The sequence below is a fragment of the Oryctolagus cuniculus genome, chromosome 15 (genome assembly GCF_051225735.1).
Source record: "Oryctolagus cuniculus isolate XC-2025 breed Fujian yellow rabbit chromosome 15, ASM5122573v1, whole genome shotgun sequence".
Taxonomy (NCBI): domain Eukaryota; kingdom Metazoa; phylum Chordata; class Mammalia; order Lagomorpha; family Leporidae; genus Oryctolagus; species Oryctolagus cuniculus.
Window position 1 is genome coordinate 84,378,620 of NC_142881.1, and position 21,751 is coordinate 84,400,370.

At 42.1% G+C, this 21,751-nt stretch overlaps 1 long non-coding RNA gene across 1 annotated transcript in view; it reads right to left on the reverse strand.

Annotated features, from left to right (window-relative positions):
• The window catches only part of LOC149122144 (uncharacterized), a 30,744-nt gene that overhangs the window by 2,493 nt on the left and 6,500 nt on the right, over positions 1-21,751 (reverse strand). The window contains exons 2-3 of the long non-coding RNA XR_016221162.1: positions 11,978-12,084; positions 11,323-11,450 (exon numbers count right to left, since the gene is read on the reverse strand). This is a non-coding gene — a long non-coding RNA (uncharacterized LOC149122144). The remainder of the gene's footprint in view (positions 1-11,322; positions 11,451-11,977; positions 12,085-21,751) is intronic.

A 21,751-nucleotide genomic window follows, 5' to 3' on the forward strand; every position in this document is an offset into this window, starting at 1 on the left:
TCAACCATAGAAAACTTTCCCACAAAGAAAATTCAGCCCTAAAGGACTTAAAAGTCCTACCAAACATTCAAGAAAGGGACACAAAACTACTATAAGACAAGAAAAGAATTATTCACCAAGTTATTTTATGAATTTTAAGAAATACATTATAGACAAAATTTTAAAAGTTTTGTCCTGGAGATCAGGAGGTAAAAAAAGATGTTAGCTCTCCCTACTTTTTTTCAACAATGTATGGAAGGCCCAAATGGTGAAAAAAGACAAAGACATCAAAAATGAAGAAAAGACAAAACAAAAATGTCATAATTCAGATTATAATGGTAGATATTCCCAAACAATTAAGATTTAAATTAAAATTAGTAAGTCTAGTAAAGCTACTGGAAGCAAGACCAAAGGCTTCTTGCATTCCTAGGATGCCAGTAAGAGGAAAAAATGACTAGAAAATTCAGATGAAAATACACAGAGCTAAGAATATATAAGGGTATCTCAAAAAGTACATGGAAATGGAACTAAAATAAAAATTCATGTTGGTGCCCAAAATTTTTGAAATTCATGCATGTAAGGGCTCTTCAAAAAGTAACAGCAGTACATATTATGAAGAAATACATACATGGATTACACTTTTTTGAACTAACATAAAGCTTTATCTTTTAATTCCATTTTTCCAAAGTACCCTCATATAAGGCCTACTTAAAGAACAAGAAAGGATGACCTGGGAAATAAAAGAGTATCTTTATGATCTCTGGGTAGGAAAGTTCCTTAAGTACAACATAAAAGCGCAAAAACTCCCTTCAACTTTAATAACTTCAACTACGTTAAAATGAAGAAAACTATATCCAAACATCATAAAGAAAAAACACAGTGCTAGAGTTGGAAACGATATTTTTGTTTTATACAACTGAAATGGTCTAGTCTCCATAAATGGAACTTCTAAAACCTAGTAAGACAGACTACTCAGTTAAAAACAAAACAGCACACTAAAGTTTGAAATCAGATGCTCAGAAAAGATATTCAAATTGCAATAACTACAGGAAAAGGTTCTCAACTCCATTCATAGTGAAGGAAATGCAAATCAAAACCCTCTGATTAGTAGAAATTAAGTCTGACAAAAGTTAGAGTGAATGGGACTCCAGAACCATGGAACTCTAATGCTATATACCTTTACCATGGTTATTTCACTGTGAGTATTTACCCGTTCTTTCTAATAAGGCAAAAAGATTTCTAGTTATGGAAAAAATCCCACCCATAAGTCACACTTTTTGTTTTAGCTCTTATGTTCCTAACACTTCTAGTAAAATCATAAATGATAAAAAGCATTTTATAAAAGAGTGTGTTTTACTATTTGGATAGCCATCACATTGTTTTATCAAATCAGTATTTGTCTATCCATAATTTTCACTAAATCATAGTTCTAGTCCTTAAAGTCAGGGTGCCCCACTTTGAGAATCATTTGGGGAACTTCTTTTTTATAGCAAACATTTTTAGTTCAGTACTTTTAAGTATACTGTGTTACCCTCCTATTGGGCATGCATACTTTTTTATACTTCCAACACTCAAATGCATTGCAAGGTTCCCTGCTCAGCAGTTTATTTAGGTTGCTTTCTCTTTTTCTTGGTCGTGAAATGTCAAGTTGTTTAGAATTCAGAATTAGACTCACACTTGTCTGTATAGAAAGTTTTGAAATTTGTTTTCTAAAATACAAGTTTCATTCAGTAGCTCACATTCTCTTTCCTTATTTCAGGTATCAGCAAAACTTTTCCATTAGGGTCAGATAGTGATTAGTATAAAAAGTCATAACTATTTAACAATGCTGTTGAGCACAAAAAGCCATAGATGATTAATGGCAGTAAGGAACTGTAGTGTTTAAAAAAAATTTACAAACACAGGTGGCTAGCAGACTGTGGTTTACCTCCTTTGCTTTATATTTTTAACAATAAGCAGATGCTTACTCCCAGATGTGTCACCTTGTATCACTAATCCATTTAACCAGAACTTGACAAAGATCTAAGTTTCTCGTATGTAAAAGAGGACACTCAAGGTCAATGCTCAAACCTAAGAAATAATTATAAAGAAATAGTATGCATAAAATGCATACATCACGATCATTACTTAAGTATTATTTATAATAAAGAACTGGAAACAATTTTACAGGAATTTTCATTTTTAAAAAGTAAACTAGTGATAATTCTGCAAATAAACTCGATTCAGAAAAGGCAGATGGGGTATTTTCCTAAGTGTAAGAAGGTAACGGAAACAATGCCTAGGACTTTGTATCATGGGGAAAACATCTCAAAGAAGTAATAATGGAAATAGCAAGATCTAATAGTCCATGGGACTTTTTGCATTTGAAATTCTATTAAGTTTGTTGAAGAAAATTACTATGAAGGAAAATTGCAGCTAGTCTTAGAAGTCCAGCAGATAGCTGTTAGGTTGTCATCCATTTATAGTACATCAACACTGATCTTCAACAGTAATTATGGCTATTAAAATGCTCTTATGTAGGGGTCAGTGCTGTGGTATGGCAGGTTACATCATGGCCTGCAGTGCCAACATCCCATGTGAGCACTGTTTTCAGTCCCAGCTGCTCCACTTCTGATCCAGCTCCCTGTGATGCACCCAGGAAAGCTGCAGAAGATGGCCAGGGGGCCCTGGGCCTGTGCACCTATGTGGGAGATCTGGAGGAGACTCCTGGCTCCCGGCTTCAGCCTGGCACAGCCCTGAATGCTGCAGCCATTGGGGAGTGAACCAGCAGATGCAGGAACTCTGTCTTTTCTTCTCTCTCTTTGCAAACTATCTTTCAAACAAATAATAATTTTAAATATGCTCTTATGTAATGTTTCATTTGATTTATAAGAATTTCATAAGTAATGATTTCTCCAATAAAATACTCAGCCATTTCCAAGACTGTTTCAAATAACTCCAAACTTGAAAAGAGATGAAGAATTAAGCCATTCTCACTTTAAAAAATTCTCAAGAATGTATAAAAATATTCACCCTACAGAGGCCGGTGCTGTGGTGTAGCAGGTAAAGCCACTGCCTGCTATATGGGTGCTGGTTTGAGTCCCAGCTGCTCCACTTCCGACCCAGCTCTCTGCTATGGCTTGGGAAAGCAGCGGAAGATGGCCCAAGTCTCTGGGCCATTGCACCCGCCTGGGAGACCTGGAAGAAGCTCCTGGCTTCAGCCACCTGGCCATCTGGGGAGTGAACCAGCGGACAGAAGACCCTCCCCCCCGCCCACCACCTGTCTGCAACTCTACCTTTCAAATACATAAATAAATAAATCTTTTAAAAAATACTCTCTCCTACAGTATGAAATTTCCACCTTTCATAAGAGCTATCTTTTTTTTTTTAACAAAGGAATATGTGCTCAACATCTAAAACTCATCTTCCCTGATTAATTCATTAATTAAATGGCATCAGTGAGGAGAGTCTTACCCCAAGAAAACTTTCACACGAAGTTCTTTTTGGTCCTTGAGATTGTCTTCAATGTTGTAATTTCCACATCAAACCAAAAACGTCTTTTTCCTGGATTTTCTACATTATAATTAACCATTACCACATTACCAATATTTAGTTCATTCCATTTTAAAATGGTTCTAGCTCATGGTAGAAGATCCTTTACATTCATTTCTAGAGTACCACTTTCCGGATATTCATCATACTGGATATGATAAATAATGTCTTCATCAGCAGCAACAGAGTAGACATACAGGGTACACTGTCCAATTTGTTTATGTTCTCTTTGGAATTATGATTTCTATTTCCATTAGTCCTTGTATAAGAACTGCCATTCTTCAGTGGAGTTTTGCCACATGAATGTCCATCAGAAGCTCTAGTAACACTGTATATGTGCTTCAAACCAAGCACCAAGGCCGACATCTCTGGCACCCACCAATTCATTTACCTTATATAGTCCAATGCCAGGATCAATAAGATAGACACGAGTTGATGTGGATGGTTGACTGGAAGATCCCACTCTTGAAGTTTTCTTGACTTTAGGTGGACTATTAGAACATGGGTTGACCTGTATATCAGTCTGTTTAGATGTGCTAGGAAGATCAGAGTCTGGGCAAACTAGTAGCTGAATAATATTCAGTCCAGCATCATAGTCAAATAAAGTATATCCAAACCCGCTCGCGCAGCTCCTCGATCGTAGCTTCACGAGAAACGTCCTTGATGGTGCGTGTCTGGGAGCCGTCCACGGTTCGAACCTGGATCCACATCTTGGCACGGGAGAGAGGGGTGGGGGCGGCCCCCTTTGTCACCCCCTCTGCTCGGGACGCTGCGCCCCGCCTGGCCCAAGGGCGCGCAAGGGAGAGCAAGAGCGACTACAGCCGGGCCTGACAGGCAGCTACGACTCCCAGACCTAGCACCCACCCTGCAGAGCCGAGGAGGGAAAACCCGCACCAGCGCGAGGAGCTACTGCAGCCTCCGCCTTACAAATAGGAAGAAGCCACTGGCAGAATGTTGATATCATGTTGTTCCTTGCTGGAATATTTGGTGGTTATACATTCAGTTTGCTGAGGAACATCTATGCTGTTTTTGTTTTTCTGAGATTTAATTATTTAATTGAAAGAGTCAGAGAGGGAGAAACAGAGAGAGAAAAAGATCTTCCATCCACTGGTCCACTCCCCAGGTATCTGCGACAGCCAGGGCAGAGCCAGGCCAATGCAACGAGCTTCTGGGTCCCCAACACGGGTGACAGGCCCAAGTACTCAGGCCATGTTCTGCTACCATTACCAGGACTAGATCAGCAGTGGGACAGCTGGGACACGAACCAGCACCCGTATAGGATGCTGGCATCTCAGGCAGTGGCTCTACCTGCTATATCACAATGCCAACCCCACATCTCTACTGTTTTCCACAGGAAATTTTATAGCTGTAAATGTTTATACTAAAGCATAAAGATATCATATCAATAAAACTAAACTTTCACCTTAAAAAACTAAACAGAGAATTAAATCTAAAGCAAACAGGAGGAAAAATAAAGATTAAAACTGACATAAACAGAATAGAAAAAATTCAGATATCCAAGGAAACCAAAAGTTGATTACTTAAAAAAAATCAGTGAAGCATATAAACATAATTAGAAAAAGAAAACAGAAAAAAATCTTAAATTAGTAAAGATCAGAAATGAAAGGGACATTACCACCCTTACAAAAATTCAAAATATTACAGAACACTATGGAAATATCACATGCTAATAAGTTAGACAACTTAGATAAAGTGGATAAATTCATAGAAATACACAACTACTAAAAACTTACTCAAATAGAAATATAAAATCTTAATATACCTATAACAAAAAAACTATATTAATAATTAAATTTAAAAGTCCCATGAAGAAAAGTCCAGGACTAGATGTCTTTGTTGGTAAATGCCCCCAAACATTTATAGGATAATTAATTCACTAACCCCTGCAAAATGTAGATGAAGGGAAAATATTCCATCTTATTCCAGGATACCAGTATTTCACTGATGCCAAAATAAAATATATCACAAATAAAACTACAAATAAATATCACCCATAAATATAGATGTAAAAGGGGCTGGCACTTTGGCATAGTGGGTAGAACCACTGCCTATGGTGTCAGCATCTCATGTGGGTGAGAGTTCAAGTCCCAGCTGCTCCTCTTCTAACCCAGCTCTCATCTATGGTCTGGGAAGGCAGTGGAAGATGGCCCAGGTGCTTGTGCTCCTGCACCCACGTGGGAGGCTTAGAAGAAGCCCCTGACTCCTGGCTTTGCATTGCTCAGCTCCAAATGTTGTGGCCATTTGGGGAGTGAACCAGAGGGTGGAAGACCATTCCCTCTGTCTCTCCCTCTCTGTCTATAACCCTACCTCTTAAATAAATTAAGTCTTAAACAATATAGAGAGAATGTAAAATTCCTCAACAAAACACTACCAAACAGAATACAGAAGCATAATAAAAGGATTATGTGTGTGAGCAACAGATTTATCCCAGGAATGAAAGGGTAGTTAGCATGAAAAAAATCTATTAATGCAGTAAATCATGTTAATAGAATAAGAAACAAATCCACAGATCAACTTTATAGAAAGAAAAAAGTATTTGAGAACACTTAATGCCCTTTGTGATAAAAAAAAATTCAACAAACTAGGAATGGAAGATAAACTCAATTTTGACAATGGATAAATATGAAAAACCCACAGCTACCATGATATCTAAGTAGTAAAAACTGAAAGCTTTCCTTCCATGACCAGGAAAAATACAAGTATTTTTGCTCTCGCCACTTCTATTCAACATTATATTGTAGGCTTTAGACAGGGTAATTGAAAACGCAATATAAAGGGAAAAAAGGCAACTTCTTTGGAAAAGAAGTAAAATTATCTGTATTCTCACACAGCATGATCTTAAGTAGAGAAAAATCCTAGGCAATCCATAAGAAACTAATAAACATGTTCAACAAGGCTGCAAGATAAAAGAGCAATACACCAAAATGAACTGTATTTCTACTGTTAGCAATGAACAAATAATGAAGAAAACAATTCCATTTATAATTGCTATCAAAATATAAGAATAAAATTTTCAAAAGGATTTCAACATAGAAACCTAAAATCTGCAAAACATAATTGTAAAAAATTAAATACCTACAAAAATGGAGAAACACATTGTGTTCCTGAGTTGGAAAATGTAATATTGTTAATATAATACTCCCCAAAGTTTTAGAAAGATAAACATTTTAAGTCCTACAAAAATTCAAGCTGCCTCTTCTTCAGAAGTTGATGTAGATACTGTAAAATTCATATGGAAATATAAGGGGCCCAGTATAGAAAAACAATATTGAAAATGAAGGATAATCAGTTCTCTCCTATGGCCTGGGAAAACAACAGAATATGGCCCAAAGCCTTGGGCCCCTGCACCCACATGGGAAGACCCAGAGGAAGAAGCTCCTGGATCATGGCTTTGGATTGGTGCAGCTCCGGCTGTTGCGGCCAATTGTTGAGTGAACCAGAGGATGGAAGCCCTCTCTCTCGGCCTCTTCTCTCTCTGTGTAACTATGACTTTCAAATAAATAAATAAATCTTTTTAAAAAAAGAAAATGAAGAATAATGTTAAAAGACATTTCCTGGGCCGGCGCTGCGGCTCACTAGGCTAATCCTCCGCCTAGCGGCGCCGGCACGCAGGGTTCTAGTCCTGGTTGGGGCGCCGGATTCTGTCCCGGTTGCCCCTCTTCCAGGCCAGCCCTCTGCTGTGGCCAGGGAGTGCAGTGGAGGATGGCCCAGGTGCTTGGGCCCTGCACCCCATGGGAGACCAGGAAAAGCACCTGGCTCCTGGCTCCTGCCATCGGATCAGCGCGGTGCGCCGGCCGCAGCGCGCCGGCCGCGGTGGCCATTGGAGGGTGAACCAACAGCAAAGGAAGACCTTTCTCTTCTCTCTCTCACTGTCCACTCTGCCTGTCAAAAAAAAAAAAAAAAAACAAAAAACATTTCCTGGGGCCGGCGCCGTGGATTACTTGGTTAATCCTCTGCCTGCAGGGCCTGCATCCCATGTGAGTGCTGGGTTCTAGTTCCGGTTGCTCCTCTTCCAGTCCAGCTCTCTGCTGTGGCCTAGGACGGCAGTGGAGGATGGCCCAAGTGCTTGGGCCCCTGTACCCTCATGGGAGACCAGGAAGAAGCTCCTGGCTCCTGTCTTCAGATTGGCACAGCACTGGCCATAGCGGCCATTTGGGGAGTGAACCAATGGAAGGAAGACCTTTCTCTCTGTCTCTCTCTCCCTCACTGTCTATAACTCTACATGTCAAATAAGAAAAATTATTTAAAAAGAATTTTAAAAAGACACATTTCCTAACATCAAAACACTGTGGTACTACCATAAGGACAGATATATATTTTATATTTATTTTTATATATTATATATTATTTTAATTATATATATTTCATATATATATGAAATGGAACTTAGAGTCCACAATAAATGCATACATTTATGGTCAATTGATTGTCATCAACTCGAAATGGGCTGAAGAAACTCAACAACAACAAAATAATCTAGTTGAACAGACTGGATGACTCTACAGACATTTTTCAAAAGAGGAAATTCAAATGGCAAACAGACACATGAAAAAACGCTCAGGATCACTAGCCATCAGGGAAACGCAAATCAAAACCACAATTAGTTTTTACTTCACCCCAGTTAGAATGGCTTTCATACAGAATCAACAAGCAATAAATGCTCGTGTGGATGTGTGGGAAAAGGTACCTTAATCCACTCTTGGCAAGAATATAAACTGGTGCAGCCACTATGGAAGACAGGATGGAGATAGACCTCAAAAATCTGAATATAGGCCTACCATATGACCCAGCCATCTCACTTCTGGGAATTTACCCAAAGGAAATGAAATCAGCATTTGAGTTATCTGTACTCCCATGTTTACTGCAGCTCAGTTCACAATAGCTAAGGTATGGAATCAACCCAGATGTCCATCAACTGATGGCTGGATAAAGAAATTGTGGTATAGATATAGTCATAGATGTAATATGCAATACTACTCAATTGTAAAAAAAGAATGACATCCTGTCTTTAACAAAATGAATGCAACTGGAAACTATTATATTTAGTGAAACAAGCCAGTCCCAAATTGACAAACATCAGGTTTCCCATGATCTGTGGTAACACAGTAGCAAAAATGTAATGTCTAGCAGTGAAATTGACATTTTGAGATTCAATGACTATTTATAGCCCTTTTCTCTACCATTGAGGAATAGTGTTTTCTATTTGTGGAACTCTTTATTTAGTGTAGGGTGTAGGGTTAATCTTATGAGTGTAAACTAAACTGAAAGTAGATCATTGTAGAAATCAAGGGAGGGCTGGGGCTGGCACTGTAGCATAGTAGGCTAAGCTTCCACCTGTGGTGCTGGCATCCCATGTGAGCACAAGTGCTAGTCCTAAGGGAAGAGCCTGCTATCCTCTGCAATTCCAGAATCATCCTCACATTCTACTGCCTTCAGGAATCCCCCAAGAGACTTAAACCAGTTCCCATTTATTTTGGGCAGTATTCTGAAATCCTTTCCTCATACAACAGTGATACACACACACACACACACACACACACACAGAGAGAGAGAGAGAGAGAGAGAGAGAGAGAGAGAATTACAAAGTCAAAGTGATTTAGTACCTCTCAGTAAATTCTATCAGAGTCTAGTAGCAGGTGTCTGAGTAGAACATGTGGCTTTGCATCCAGTTTTAAGTTCCACTGTGCCTCAGCCACATCCCACAAAAAGTATATAAAAGTTCACAAAAATGGCTCATAAAAGTTTGCCTGACTCAGCACTGTGGCATAGAATGTTAGGCCTTTGCATGCTGTGCCAGCACCCCATATGGGTGCTGGTTTGAATCCCAGCTGCTCCACTTCTGTTCCAGCTCCCTGATAATACACTTGCGAAAGCAGCAGAAGATGGCCCAAGTCCTTGGGCCCCTGCACCCAGGTGGGAGACCTGGAAGAAGCTCCTGGCTCCTGCCTGGTCCAGCCCTGATCATTGCAGTCATTTAGGGAGTGAATCAGTGGATGGAAGGTCTTTCCCTCTCCCCTCTCCCTTCCTTTGCCTCCTTCTCTGTTTCTGCCTTTCAAATAAACAAATTTTTTTTAAATAAATTTCCTATGCAGATAAATAGCAAGTAAGGCAAACGTCCAACTTAAGAATGTAATTATACAATTAAAATTTTATTTCTGTGGCCTAATTACCCACTGTCCTATATCACATTTTCATATGATATTATTCTCCTTTCTTTTCCATATTGCTGGCAAAGGAAATATCAAGTTAAAATATACCCACTATCACAGGGACACAAAACGCAGCCCTCACTTTCCACTGTTGTCAGCCACAGCCCGTCACTGGACACCCCTCCCCACATGGGGTCTCTCCCTGCTGCATTTATCAGACTTTCTTCTTCCAAGGGAAAACAGCCTCAGGAGGCCAGGTCCCAACACGTGTCTCTCGACCTTAGTGCAAAGACATTTCTAGAATATGTTCTACTACGTAGTTCAGTTTCCCCCAGAGTAGTTCCAAAGAGCCACAGTTAGGAGCAACTCCACGAACTTTTCTCCCTTTGGTCAGGTGGCACTGTCACACCACATCTCGTGTGACTTACTGAGCACCAAAGCTGAGGAATCCACTGCAGGTTGGAAAACTTTCAACCCCATCACAAAATGCAGTGAGGACACAATTTTCCTCAATTTAAGAAAAACGTAAACTAATGTTAATTAACCATAACTGCTAAAAAATTTCTTTATAATTATTCAAACATGGTTCCAGTCACCTCAATTTAAATTTCTGAACAAGCTTAATTTGGTCATTGTATTTCACATAGTAAAAGGAATTGGACATCATGCCCAGTGAAATAAGCCAAGCACAAAAGGACAGATACTGTATGATCTCACTCATGAGAGGGTGCACTTCAAAGAGCTCACAGAAAAACAGAATTAAAAGGTAAGTCTATTTTTAGACAAAATAATTTTGAAATCCATGTATGTTTTTTCATAACAAGCTTTTCTCATGATCTTTTTATAGTATCCTCATATGTGAAATCTTAAAATGCTGATCTCATAGAAACAGAGCAGGAAGGTGGTTCTCAGAGGTGGGAGGGGAGGGGTATGAGGCAAAAGGCGATACTGATGGCAGGGTTCAAAGTTTCAGTGAGACTGTGGAATCAGCTTCAGTGAGCATCTGCCCTGCACGATGACCACAGTTCATAATACACTGTGAGATTAAATGTTTCTGAAACAGTGGATTATCATTCTCACCATAAAAAAAGAGAATATATCAGTGAAATGATGGATGTATGCATTAGCTTGATTTTTAAAAAATTCTATTGTTCATCATATATATATATATATGCAACTATTTGTGAATTAAAAAGTCTATTTAAAATGCACTTTAAAAGCACTTCAAAAAAAAAGAAAAGGGAGGCAGTTGACCAGAGGTTTCATTGCCCTGTTCTCCCAACTGCCACACTACCCACCCATTCCCGGTCCCTCCAGGACAGAGCCACCATCCCAAGCTGTCTGTCACGTATGCTCAGGGGCCACCTCCTCTCCAGCTGACAGGACAGCCTGTACCATCACTGGAACTCATACTCAACTGTCAGTAAATTCTCCTAGCGTGTGGTCTTGAGCTGAACTTCCTTTCCCTTTTCTTGAGAGGACACCAGCTTGTCACTGTGCACAGCAAACATCCTGCAGCCCTCCCCGTGGTGGCCTTGTCCACCATGCCTGCAGCTGGGCTCAGGAGCCTCATTTTCCCCAGTGAAGTGCCCCTCCCTCCCTCATAAATCCCGGTGCTTCTGAAGTCTAAGTTCAAACTTACCCCTTGTTGCCTTCATTGTTGCGATCACCTGCCGACCACATGGTCACTCTTCCTCACTCACTGAATACAGTAGAGTCCAGATCACTGTATTCCTTTTCAGCAACACTCACAAGGGCACTTCAAAAAGTCTGTGGAAGATGATACCAGAAGATGTCTATTTTGGAGGAAAAAAATGCAATCTGTACCTGGTGTTTTTTCACAATACACATTTTCTACAAAGTTTTTGAAGATACCTCATTTTTCCAATTTTAAAAATTTTGGCACCAAGATAAATTTATCTTTTAATTCCATTTTCCACAAACTTTTTGAAGTATCCTCATACATCACCATTCTTGGAAAATACATTGCTGATTCAACTCAACAACTTCTCTTCTTCATTTCATTAATCTTTCCTCCTGTTCCATTCCATTCCCCTGCCTTCCAGACCACCAGTAACTACTCTACCTCTGAGCAGTCTCTATTACATATACTTCCCTTTATCCATCCCCCACCTTCCAACTTTCAGCAAACTGAGCCTAGCACTTCAATCTCTGCCATTCTCTGATCTTACAGAGACCTGGAATTCTTGATTTGGCCTCTTTGCGTTTTCCATCATTGCCCCCATATCCTCATTTCTCTCTTAACCCACTCACAGTCCATGGCACAACACATTTACCTAGATCTCTTGGAGACATGCTTGATCTTCTATTCTAGCACCTTTTCTTATTCCATCATACTTGCTGGCAGAAGAGACTACTGACACCCCATATCTTCTGCCTGTACCTGCACACTCAAGCAGATAGACCAGAAGAAATTAATCATCTTGCACCAAATGGATTGCCAGTTTTTGAGTAAATTTTATTGTAATACAACTGCATTCATTCACTTCTACATTATCTATGCCTACTTCTATGCAATAATGGCAGAGTTGAATATTGAGACAGAAGCTGGCCGGTGCCGCGGCTCACTAGGCTAATCCTCCACCTTGCGGCGCTGGCACACCAGGTTCTAGTCCCGGTCAGGGCACCGGATTCTGTCCCGGTTGCCCCTCTTCCAGGCCAGCTCTCTGCTGTGGCCAGGGAGTGCAGTGGAGGATGGCCCAAGTGCTTGGGCCCTGCACCCCATGGGAGACCAGACTAAGCACCTGGCTCCTGCCATTGGATCAGCGCCGTGCGCCGGCCATAGCGCGCCGGTCGCGGTGGCCATTGGAGGGTGAACCAATGGCAAAGGAAGAGCTTTCTCTCTGTCTCTCTCTCTCTCACTGTCCACTCTGCCTGTCAAAATAAAAAAAAAAAGAGAGAGAGACAGAAGCTATGGCCCACAAGAACAAGAATAGCTTATCTGTCACTTTAAAGATACCTTTGTCTAACACTGGGAGCTAAATCATTCCATAAGAAAATCCATAATCATGCTAACTGGTCTTAATTTTGTTTTATGTCCTCAAAACTCACATCAACATCCAACTTTCACAGTCATGACTACTACTGTCCCTAGTGAAACAGATTCCTTCTCACTCTTGACAACCTCACTTCCAAAAAGAGAAAGAATATATATAAATAAAATTAAAATAATTAAAAATAAAATAATTTCATCTTACAACATCTAATACACTGCCTTGGCTATGTGCCTTTGTCATCTTCTTTCTCCCTCCCTTCCTCCCTCTCTCCTTTCTGCCTCCTCCCCTGGAAAGTCATGTATTAATATTTCCTGTTTAGAAATAAAAGGGAAACTTAATTTGATCATGCATTCCAGCTCTGCTCTATTTCTTTTGTTTACTTTCCTATAAAATTTCCACACCCACTGTTACCTACTTTCTATATCTCATTCTGTCCCCATCACTCCACTGAGAAGGCTTTTATCAAGGTCACCTAAGCCCGGACAGAGTTTGTGCTCAGTTCCCACTCTGCAAGCCTTACCAGCAGCACTGGAGGGGGCTGATCAGGAAGTCCTTCTTGAAGGACTTGCTTCTCCTCGTTCCCGGAACTCCACATCTGCCTGCATTTCCTCCAATCATCACAACCTTTCTGCAGTTGCTAGATCTCTAAAGTCAGCAAAACACAGAGCTTGTGTTTAGCCTTCCCATTTTTTCATTCCTCTCCCCTCTCCCCCTAGGTGATCCTATCCATTCTAATAATTTAAATGCCATCTTTAGGCTGCTAAGTCCCGAATCTGTAACTCAAGGCTTGATTTCCACCTTGAATTAGACATCCAGCAGTCAAATCAACACTTTCACTTAAGACATCTATTTACCACTCTGAACTTGGCCTAATCAAGCATTAACTTCACTTCTCCATTTTCAGAAAATGGTCTGACAATTCACTCAGCTCCTTGGGTCAAAAAGCTAACAGTTTTCCATGTTTACTTCCAGTTCACACCCAAACCACATGCGAATCTCACTGGTTCAGCTTTCACAACACAGCAGACATTGAATCACTGTTCACCATCTCCACTGCTACATCCTAAACTAAGCCACTGGGTCAGCCTGCTGCCTCCATCTTGTTCTTCTACAGTCCATTCTTCACACTGCTAGAGTGATATTCCTAAACACTAAACCACATCTCACTACCTGCATGTGGAAACCCTCCAGTAACTCCTCACTGCTCTTACAGTAAACCAAACTCATTACTATATATAAGTATATATATAGAGAAAGTGTGTGTGTATGATATATATATCATATCATAGCCCAGTTGCTATGTCTTTGCACTTTTTTTTTTGACAGGCAGAGTTAGAGAGAGACAGAGAGCAAGGTCTTCCTTCCGTTGGTTCACCCCCCAAATGGCCACCATGGCCGGCACACTGCACCAATCCAAACCCAGGAGCCAGGTGCTTCCTCCTGGTCTCCCATGCGGGTGCAGGGCTCAAGCACTTGGGCCATCTTCCACTGCCTTCCCGTGGCACAGCAGAGAGCTGGACTGGAAGAGGCGCAACCAGGACAGAACCGGCACCCCAACCGGAACTAGAACCCAGGATGACGGTGCCACAGGCAGAGGATTAGCCTAGTGAGCTGCAGCGCCAGCGTCCTTGCATTCTTGTCTCGCTCTGATGGTCTTCTGATGGCTATTTCCTTTTCAAATGCTACCCTTCAGAAAGACCCTCCTGATGACCACTTAGATCAATTTCTATTATTTTACTGTTTGTTTCCCTCATAGCACTTATCAATTCTCCAAATCATCTGCACATAAATGCTTTCATTTATTTTGATAAATATTTCTCACCAAAATAAGCTCATGACTTGCAAGCAAAAACTTGGTCATTCTTCCACCACCAGTACCTGAAACACTTTTAATATAAAACCCTTGTCTGATTGACTGACATTTTAACTAAATAAAACAAAGTCTGGAAATTAGTACCTACTCCTAAGGCAGTTACAATTTAGAACACTATTTTATATTCAAATGATGGTTGGATTTTGGAATGTTGGGCCATTGACAGAAATATTGCATCCTTAGAGAAGCACAGAACCCTACTCTCTCAGGTAGTTATGATCCAGAAAGAAAATCACAACTTAAAAAGTGAGATTTACCCCCCCAAACACACACACGTTCATCCCAACCAGGTGCCAGCCTTCCCAATTCAGATACATTCAGCAGCCATGAAAGCTCACAAAGTGCACTGCACCATGGCATCTGTTGAAAAGGTACTAGTCCCTAAATCAGGCTGGATGACCACTCATCCACTGAATGCTTATCATCTCCATGGCAGTGGGTTCTCTAGAAAGATTCCTTCCTATATCACCTTTATCTCCTACATCTTAAAGGAAAAACAGAAGTGACATTATAGAGATGACAGCTAAAGGGCTGACATATGGCCTAGCAGTTAAGCCACTTAGGACATTCACATCCCATATCTGAGTACCGGGGTTCAAGTCCCAGGTCCACTACTGATTCCAGATTCCTGCTAATGTGGACCTGGTAGGCAGAAGGTGATGGTTTAAGTATTTGGGTCCCTGAACCCACCTGGGAAACCCAGCATGAGTTCCTAGCTCCTGGCTTCAGCCTGGCCCAGCTCTAACTGTTGCTGGCATTTGGGGAGTCATTCGGCATTTGGGAGCTCTTGTGTGTGTGTACACACACATGTGCACACACACCCATTTCTCAAAGTTAAAAATATTTTTCTAAAAAATCAAATACCAGTTAGCAATTTTAAAAGGTCTTAGCCTCACCCTGTCTCCACTGGAGCCACAGCTCCCCATGACACAGGGGAAGCAATTGTTATCTGATGCCTCTTCTGCCCATCAGGGTCAAAAGCATGGGTGAACCCTTGGACAGCTCTACATAAAACACTCTTCTTGTCTTGTGGGCTCCAGGGCCTGAATCTGTCCTGGAGACTAGACAATGTCAAAAAGCCTCTCTCTTTGTTGAGTTGGTCTCCAGGGCTTAGTTTACAGTGCCTCAGCCTTTTTGCACTGCAGTTCATTTGTGTAACCACTTACCTTCTGAAAGGTACAGGTACACACACACATACACACACACAATGTTCTGAACAAATTCTTCAGGCCTTCCTCTGCTGTCTCTCCAACTAGAAGAGACCTCCACTTCCCTAGTCCACCAGAAGACAAATTGCACCCATTGCACTAAAGCTGTAACTGGGATAAAATAAGCCAATAATGGAGCTACCTCTATCAGAAAAAGTTTCAATATTCTCAGAACAAAACACTCTCTGTGAACTTCCTCAGCACCCATCCATCACTTGTGGATGGAATTAAAAAACCATTGGGAGAGTGAGACACAAATCCTTAAATGAAAGCCCAGAACACATTTTGCCCCCTTTCTCTTCTTTGCAGCTCCTGTTGGCCTCTGTGACTTTCCCGAAATGACCACAGGAGCCTCCTTCATCTCACCTGCTGCCCTTACCATGTGATTCTGAACCAAGGCTCATGTTCCCTCCCCTTGAATGGGGACAGCCCTCTGCACTGACTCCATAAGTAGAATGTACAAAGTGATGCAACCTAAGGGGAGACCATCAAAGGCCTGCAGCTTTGCCAGGTTCTCTGGAATGCTCACCCTGATTGCCCCACCACCAGGCTGTGAGGAAACCCCACATACCTTTTGCGGGATGGGGTGTGAATGTAGAGAGGCCTATATAGAAGGGAAAACCAAGGCGCCCACCCTCAGCCCAGCTGCACTCCAGCTACTGCAGATTCTCAAGCTAACTGAATCCTTATTGTTTCAAACCACTGAGTTGGGCTGCTCTGATCCACAATGGATGGAAACAAAAGCAGCTGCTGGCCTAGTCTCCTTGTCACTTGGATGAGATGGTCACTCTCTCCCAACCAAGTCAAGGAATGTCTGGGCCTTCTCATCTTACCCCAGATCATTGCTATTTGGACTTCACTGCCTAAACTTAGCTTGGCCACCTGCTCATCTCCACTTCTGCCCTGCACTGCTTCACACCCACCACTAGCTCCCCACCCTTCTCAGAAGCCCACCCTTGCCCCTCCACAAAGATTCAAGGCACATGTCAGGGTTGTATCAGGACTTAAAATTGGTGCCATTGTCAGCCTTCCAGTGGCTGGAAGAGAGAGAGATCTCCAAAATGTAAAGGGCTCCGTCAGTAGCATGAACACAGAAACAAGCTGTGACACAGTCAGCCTTCAGGAGTGCACCCAGAGCCAGGAGCTTTACATGGAGTCCCAGTGTGTACATCTAAGCAGGGTCACAGGAGGGAGGAGGAAATGCCTGCAAAGGGAAGGGGTCATAGCTGGCAAGAGTACAAGAAAAATGGCCCACTGCCACAACTACTAGTCCAGTCATGTTTTAGGACTTTCTATTTAAAGAGTTACAGAGAGGGAAAGAAAGAAAGATTGTCCATCTGCTGGTTCACTCCCTAGATGGCTGCAATGGCCAGCACTGGACCACACTAAAGCCAGGAGCTTCACCCAGGTCTCCCACATGGGTAACAGGGGCCCAAACACTTGGGCCATCTTCCATTGCTTTCCCAGGCCATTAACAGGGAGCTGCGCAAGGAGGGCAGCCAGGACCTGAATCAGTGCCCATATGGGATGTTAGCGTCACAAGTAGGCAGCCTTACCCACTATGCCACAGTGCTGGCCCCTCAAGAAGATCATTATTAAGGTCTTTCCTCACAACTTTTTATATCCAGTAACTATCAACAAAGGGAGTGAGATTGATCAGGAAAGGTTTATTCCCTGTAAACTCAAGGATGTCTTCCTTATAATCACACTTCCTCCATAGATGCTTGTGGGCCATTGATTTCTTTCGCTGCGTGCATGTGCACACGTATGTGAGTGTGTGTGTGTGTGTGTGTGTTTATAATGAAGCAGATCCTATATTGAGATTAAGCCATGTATAAAAAACACTGATCTGCCACTTGTAAATCGTGGGCTGTGATATCAGATCTGGGTCCCATCATGACCAAACGTGTGACGTAGTGCTAAGTCTTCTGTGTCTTAATTTATAAAATTGGAGTGATTAAAAAAATAGTTATTTTAGGCCAGCGCCGTGGCTCACTAGGCTAATCCTCCGCCTAGCGGCGCTGGCACACCAGGTTCTAGACCCGGTCGGGGCGCCGGATTCTGTCCCGGTTGCCCCTCTTCCAGGCCAGCTCTCTGCTGTGGCCAGGGAGTGCAGTGGAGGATGGCCCAAGTGCTTGGGCCCTGCACCCCATGGGAGACCAGGAGAAGCACCTGGCTCCTGCCATCGGATCAGCGCGGTGCGCCAGCCACAGCGCACCGGACGCGGCGGCCATTGGAGGGTGAACCAACAGCAAAAGGAAGACCTTTCTCTCTGTCTCTCTCTCTCTCACTGTCCACTCTGCCTGTCAAAAAATAAAAATAAAAAAAAAGTTATTTTCAAAGGAGTTTTTATAAAGGTAACTAACATAACATAATAACTGATCAAGAGCCTGAATAGGAAACTAATAAATTTTGAATTCCTTCTCCCTATGGGCAAATTGTGGCAAGTCTGCTGTGGGCTGCCAAACTAAGTCATTTCTCCCTACATATTATTTAGAGCTTAACCTAAGTCAGGGCATGTCCTGACTTCTACACTGGAGCCAATTAGTCACTTCTAGGCTATAGCTCTACAGGTCCTAATGCCATGCTAAAAACACACATCAGAGACTCTCTCCTTTCCTATTTTTCCCCAATAGCTGCAATTGCATTTTATCACCAAACAAAACCACATTCTCCTTCTTGGCCGTGTCTAAAGTGAAGCGTTTGCCACCAACTTGCTCAGAACAAATCCCTGCAAAGCAATCCGACCAGAGTCAGGGCCTGATTCGAGTCGGTGATGGGGACTCTGTTAATGAAAGTCTGGCAGAAAGGCCTACAGGGAGTCTGTCCTAGCAGGAAATCCTCTCTGTGGCTCCTGATTTTCCAAGCTTTACAAGCACAGCTGAAAATAGCCTATTTTCTCAATTTTTCACTTCAGCATCCCCCTTTAAACCAGCTCCATTCCATAAATACTGCATCTTTAGGGACACGTGTGGGAGGCAGTGATCCTGGTCCAAGTCCCAAATCCTGATTTCCGAGTCCCAAAGCTGTACCCTGCAGGTGTTCGGGGGAGACCATCTCCAAAGTACAACTGCCTTCAAGCATTGTAGAAAACTGAGAATGAAAATGTGTTTTGTTCCTAGAAGTGAGTAGGACTTCAGCCTGTACCTTACCCAAAGTCTCATTAATGCCTGCCTTAAAAAGAAGGGCTGGTGGCCAGCACTGCAGCTCACTAGGCTAATCCTCAGCCTGTGGAGCCGGCACCCCAGGTTCCAGTCCTGGTTGGGGCGCCGGATCCTGTCCCTGTTGCTCCTCTTCTAGTCCAGCTCTCTGCTGTGGCCCAGGAGGGCAGTGGAGGATGGCCCAAGTGCTTGGGTCCTGCACCCACATGGAAGACCAGGAGGAAGTACCTGGCTCCTGGCTTCGGATCAGTGCAGCACACCGGCCATAGCGACCATTTTGGGGGTGAACCAATGGAAAAGGAAGACCTTTCTCCACCCCCCCCTCACTGTCTAACTCTGCCTATCCGGAAAAGAAAGAGAGAGAGAGAGAATATGACCTATTCCAGACAAGAACTGGACGGAAGGATAGCAGACAGTGAAGGAAGTAACCCAAAATGTCACCCTAGACTTTTCTTTTTTAAATAAATCTTTTTTTAAATATTTATTTATTTATTTGAAAGTCAGAGTTACATAGAGAAGGAGGGGCGGGGGGGTGTCTTCCATCCACTGGTTCACTCCGCTGTCATATCATTCCATGGTAGTAAAAGATGAAACAGTTGGGTAAAGCTTAAAATATATATTAGATGTTACAACTTGGATTTCAGAAATTTAAGAGAAAGAGCGGGCTTTGAGAAGGAAGATAATTCTAAAAAATATCTGATCCCATCTTACCTAAGCACTCTGGTGAGAAAGAAGAAGTCAGGTGTTCAATTCAGTTGTGCTTGATGCCCCAAACACAAAATAAAACAGTGCAGCATCTCAGAGCCTGGCCCTGGAGTTTGACCAGTGGCATTTGAACCACAGCCTTACCACTTTACAGTAGGAAATGTGAGCCTATTAACTAACCTCTATACAATGCCATTGTCTGATCCATAAAGAAAGAGATGTAACTGCATGTATCCCAGTGGTTGCTGTGGTGATTAAATAAGATAATGCAGTTGGCTCCTAATAGAAGCTCAACAGATAGTGGCTATTGTTATTTTTTTATGAGGCTGCATTCTAGGCAAAGAAAATTTAAGGATGAAGCTTGATCCCTGCCCTCAAGCAATTGCCCGCTATTGTAAATAACTAAAATACAGTGAGAAGTGATTAGGATATAGCTACAGCTACCTCAAACCTTCTTGCGAATCAGATGTGGAATAAGTTACTCATGTTGTCTCAGCTAATGAAACTGTTATCTACAGAAAACACCAGGATCTGCCTATTGAGAAATAATTCAGATGGTAAAAGAATCACACAGTAATAATTCAAAGTGCGAAAAAATCACTCAAGGGCTGGTGTGGTACAGTGGGTTAAGCCACTGTCTGTGATGTCATCATCCCATATGGGCACCAGTTCAAATCCCAGCTGTTCTACTTCCAATCCAATTCACTGCTAATGCACCTGGGAAATCAGTGGAAGATGGTCCAAGTGCTTGCACCCCTGCCACCTACATGGGAGAACCAGATGAAGCTCCTGCTTTCAGCCCAGTCTGCCCTAGCCCAGCCCCAGCCATTGGGCCATGAACCAACAGAATATTTCTCTGGCTCCCTAACTCTGCCTTTCAAATAAATAAATCTTTAAAAAAAGAAAAAGAATGAAAACAGGGCCCAAACCCAACAGAGAGACCACTGCCTCCCAGGTCTACATCGGCAGGAAACTGGAGCCAGGAGTAAGAGCTGGAGCAAACACAAGTACTGAGATAGGGGCTATGGATGTTTTAACCACTCCTTCAAGAACCTGGTATCCAGACTGAGAATAATTTGACTGGACAACAATGAAGCAATTAGAGCCTTAAACTCGTTCAGAAAACTTAAGAGCACCCACAGTCTCTTAGTGCTTTCAAGTCTGTATAACTTGAGCTCTATTCCTAGATAAAAGAGAATTTTCAAATGGAATTCACAAGCTTCTGTCAGTGCTCTTTGTGAAACTAATGCAAAAATGGAAAGTTTAAGATAGGATGGAAATGAGTAAATGCTATTGTGGTTTCCAAGGAGAATTCTACAAACCACAGCCTGGGGCTTTGCAAAGACAGTGAGCTGTCGTAAAGCAAGAGAGAAGGAAGTCAGAAAGAAAAGGATTCTCGAAGTGAAAGGATAAATCAGTGTCCAGTGCCAGAATGTGACAGACTATGGCTCAAAGTCATTTGTGCACATGCCACATGCCACATACTATCTATCCTGGGTACCGCTCCATACATGATCCTATTGGATTTCCAATAGCGAAAGGCACCATTATGTCCACTTTTACAGATAAGAGAACAGGCATACAAAGAGAAGGATTAAAGTAGGAAGAATCTCTGGCCTGTTTCAGTGTTAAAATTGTATGTTCTCAATTCTGCCTGTGGAGGATGAGCACCAGACATTCTGGATAAATAGAAACATCCAGAATCTACAGAGGAGTCTGAACAAACTGGAGAGAAAACAACACTTGCCATGTCCAAAAGAGCTTGGTAGCCAGCAATGCTCTGCAGAGGAGACACTATGGCAGAACTGTTTTGTGGTTTCTTTCCGGCCAACACACTCCTTTTGCTGAGAGCTTCTGACCTACTCAGAGGTACACATTTTCACTCCATGCAGATACATAGATACATAGTTAGATAGGTAATTACTGGCTCCTGAATATTTGTCATGGGTTGAATAAGACCTGTCTTCCCCAAACTCATACAAGATGGTTAAACTCTACTGTTTTTTTTTTTTAATTTATTTGTTTTATTTGAAAAGTAGAATTACAGAGAAGCAGAGGGAAAGAGAGAAACAGAGACAGAGACAGAGACAGAGACAGAGACAGAGTG